This window comes from Neodiprion virginianus, chromosome 3 (genome assembly GCF_021901495.1).
Source record: "Neodiprion virginianus isolate iyNeoVirg1 chromosome 3, iyNeoVirg1.1, whole genome shotgun sequence".
Classification (NCBI taxonomy): Eukaryota; Metazoa; Arthropoda; class Insecta; order Hymenoptera; family Diprionidae; genus Neodiprion; species Neodiprion virginianus.
Window position 1 is genome coordinate 11,555,222 of NC_060879.1, and position 4,253 is coordinate 11,559,474.

Consider the following 4,253-nt stretch of genomic DNA (forward strand, 5'->3'; position numbering starts at 1 on the left):
TTGTTTCTTCTCTTGATTCGGGAGTTTGAGATAATGTTTTATTAGTATTTATGACCGTCTGTTCGGTTTTTTCGTACACTGTCTCTATCCTAAATTCTGATTCAGTTTGTTTATCTAATGATTTTTGATTTGACCGCGCTTCCTCTAATTGTCTCTGTGCTTGAACGCGTTCTTCGCGTTCCTTATCTAAATGTTTTTGTATTTCTAATTGTTTGACTAAAAATTCCCGTTCTAATTTTTCTTGCAGCTCATTCTCTCGTTTCTTAATTTGTTCTTCTTGTTTTTTAGCTAAATCTGCTGACCGTAATTCTACCACTTCTTCAGCTTTTCGTAACCTATTTTGCAAGGCGTTAATTTGATCATTGTATGCAGCTTCTGTTGCCTTAAACTGTTGTGATGTACTAGCAATTTTTTCACGATCTAAATCTAATAGCCGTTTTTCTTTATTCACTTGTTCCGTGTAAGCTAATAATTCTGTTTCCGTAAGTGGAGTAGGCTTTCCGGTTTCAATGTCCTTACTTCGCGTTATCGGCATGATTTTAAAATAAATAGGCTTTGCTGTCACCAATGAGTTTCAATACTCATGAAAAGAAAAATTGAAATCGTAATAATAAAAAAAAAAAAAAAAAAAAAAATTCCGATTTTTAGCTAAATTCGATCCGCACCGCTGTTACCACTGTTATGAGCTGGGTTGGCTGAAGACCAAACCACTCGATACGTATAACGCTTAGTTGAGACTAAATTTTCCGGATATATTATTTGAATTTGTTGACACCGTTCCCCCCTTAATTAAACTGGCTTTGATGTAAAAATGGTCACTTACCTTTGTTGTTGGCAGTTGATTTTCGGGCTCTGTGGGGCGGCTCTGCGTGCTCGGCGAGGAGGTATACGGTATTAAATGACTGGTTCACACTCGATATGGGTTTGATTACAATTATACGTTTATTCGATAAAAATGAGGTTAGTTATGTACTATGGTAGAAAGGAAGTTTGTGTTTGAGTAAAATAACGCGGAGTTCACTCAGCGCTTGACGTGATTGGATTTTGTAATAAAAAACTGAGAGAAAGACTTCTTCTTAAAAGCTGACTGACTACTGATCGACTACTGTTTGACTACTCATTGACTACTCATTGACTACTCATTGACTACTGAATAGACTACTCTCTTTTAAAAGATTCGGGTGGTCTTGTCTGAACTACTTCCTGATTGGTTACCAGTATCCTTAAGGGATGCTGGACCAATCAGGAGGGCCTGATAAAATTTTGAGTTTTTCTATTCGTCAAGACTACCCCCGCCCATCGGGTACGGTGTATCATGAGAATTTATCATTAACTATCCCGCCTTTACCACACGTGCGGGTAGGAATTTCCGTTTTATGTTTGTATATAATAAAGATATCCTTATTTTAATGTTCGGGCCAATATTGCCCAAACAGACACTTGAGATAGACCCATACGGATCTATCCGTTGCACGTGTTCATTTCCAGAAGTTATAAAAAGGTGATAAAGAGAGCCGTATGCATGCAATGCATACGGAGACGCAAAAATAAAAGTAAAAGATAAAAATATAAAATATAAATGTATTAAATTAAGAGGTAATAAAAAAAGATAAAACTAGTGGGTAGGGGCAGAGGAGATCGAGGATGTAACATAATCCTGTTACCCATATTTTATCGTCAGTGTTTACAATTAAGTCTGGATCGAGGGCATTTAGTTTAATTAAGCTGGCTGATGAACCCGTGTCAAGAAAGAATTTTCCCTTCTTGTTACGAAGTTCGGGAGCACTTAGTTCGACTACTGGGCTCTCCTGGTCGGTGGAGGTCCAGAGAACGAGACATCGTTCTCCAGGAACCTCACTGACTGTTCATGTTCTCGGAGTCGACTCGATTCGCTCACTCCGCTCGGGCCCGCAGGGGAATTTGCCCGGCGAGCCCCAGGGCAGTTTAAAGGCTCCCCTTGCGGAGAACGTCCCTGAGATGACCGTTGCATTAACGGGCAGCACGGGCAACACCTGGTTTGTTTGCAGCAATGTGTATATCCGCAAGGTGTTAACGGACTAGTATATGACCCTCCCGTAGTAGTCTTGTTACGTTCCGAGAGGAACGTTCCGAGTCGATTCTGATTCGCCGCGTGATTTAAATCGTTCTCTTGACTTACGTAGTTGGTGTATGTAGATCTCGGGAATCCGCTGATCAGCTCCTCAGATCTTCTCGTTCAACTCGCCTACAATTCTGAAAGTTCGTTAGGTAGGGCTCGTGCCAACCATCACTATGCGTGATTGAAATAATTGTTTATGACAACACTTGGGTTAATTACACATTTATTAACGGTCTTCTTCCAGTTCTCGATGGTAGGTTTACAATCGTGGTACAGATTGGTGTTAATCACTATCACAGTGATTAACTGTTACAAGTCTCGAAGGTTCTGAATGACTTATATTGATTTTATTCTAGGATTTAGGTAGAGATCTGATCTGTTCTCTATGATGTCTGAAGTTCTTCTGATCTATTCTATTTTCTGGAGAGGTTGAATTAGAGGAAAAGTAGGAGGAGTTCAAAAGGAGTCGCGATTTCTCGCGGGTCTCGGATGATTGGTCAAAGATGATGAAATAATTGAGGGTAGGATTTCTGATTCGTGCATGAGATCTCGGTGGTGGATTAGTGCGAGGTAATTGGTTTAGAGAAGCAAGCGGCGGAGCGTTAATTGGTCTTATCGTTATTAAAATGAAGGCGCTATCCTGAATTCTGAGAATAAGGGTTTCTTTGTCCGTGAACTATCCGTGATTTCTCTTCCCATGTTTCCGGTGTTTAGTCTACTTGATTATCTTAATTACTGCAGGTGTTTATTACTTTGAGTTATTACGGTTGAGATCGTAAATCAAAGGTTTTATGTGAAAGCTAATGTTGAAAGGTATAACGGTTAAATGGGAAAAAATGTGCATACCATGTATGTTATGAATATGACTGATAAAATAACGGTTAATCTAGCGTGTGAGAACTATCGATATAAGGATTTGGACGTTATGATGGTAGCTATGTGTGTTAGTATTAATCTACGACTATCGGTAAGAGCATGTGAGGCTCTCTTATGATAACTGCACGCTGGTCAGGTAGGGCGCAGGGAGGGCGCCGCCGTGGATACCGGCTGGCACGTAACACCTCCCCCGTTAAGATTCGAGCGTCCTCGCTCGAAGTAAGCGAGTGCTGTTTTACCGACGTGAAGTTTCCATAGTTCGATTACTTCTAAGGGTTAACGTTATAAATCGTATAACATGTTACATAAAAGTTGTGAATTACTTAAATTTACATGAAATTAATAATGAATTATGATTACTTGAATAATAGTAAAGTATAGTGAACAGAATATTGATTAACTAGATATAAGTGAATATACTTAGAGTGGATATAATAGTGCTTAATGTCTGATATTTTGATTATTCTAAGAGTATATACGATTAAGGTAAGTAATATTGATATAAATGCCAATTATTATTCTATGATTAAGGCATGAATTATATAATGTTTGAAATATGTAGTGAATATACTTAAGATTATTCATAAAAAAAAAAATTTTAATTTTATAAGCTATTATATGAATTATTACAGTTCTATGTAATATTTTGGTATTATTATTATATATGTTATATTCTATGAATTATTCTATGAGTTCGGATCTTTGTAATCTGAGGTTGTTCGTTTCTATAAGATTGATTGATTTATTTTGTATATAAGTAAATTTTCTGAAGATTTGTATACTTCCGATTCTAGTATATGCTTCATCGGCAATCCGAGTAATTGAAATTTGAATTTGGTTAATAAGCTATCTTTGCTCTGTCACAATGAATTATTTTACGTTTGTTTTTTTCTAATTCTATTTCTATATCATTCTTTTCTGGAAATGTTTCTGTGATTCTGTACGGTCCCTTGTAATTGTCATCTAGCTTTCCTGTCTTTTGATTTTTCACTAGATAAATGCTTTGTCCTATTTTGAAATCAACTGGATTTATTTTTCTGTCGTAATATTGTTTCGATCTGGCTTTAGCTTTTTCTAAATTTTCGCGTGCTGTATTTCGAATTTCTATAGTTTTAAGCATTAGGTTTTTTACGTAGTCGTCGTAGGTCAGAGTTTCGTCGAGGGGTGGGAATTCTGAAGGCATGCGGGCGTTCCGTCCGTAAACTATCTCGAATGGGGTGTGGTTTGTCCCTTCGTGTCTGCTTGTGTTGTAAGAAAGTGTCGCGTGAGGCAACCATTC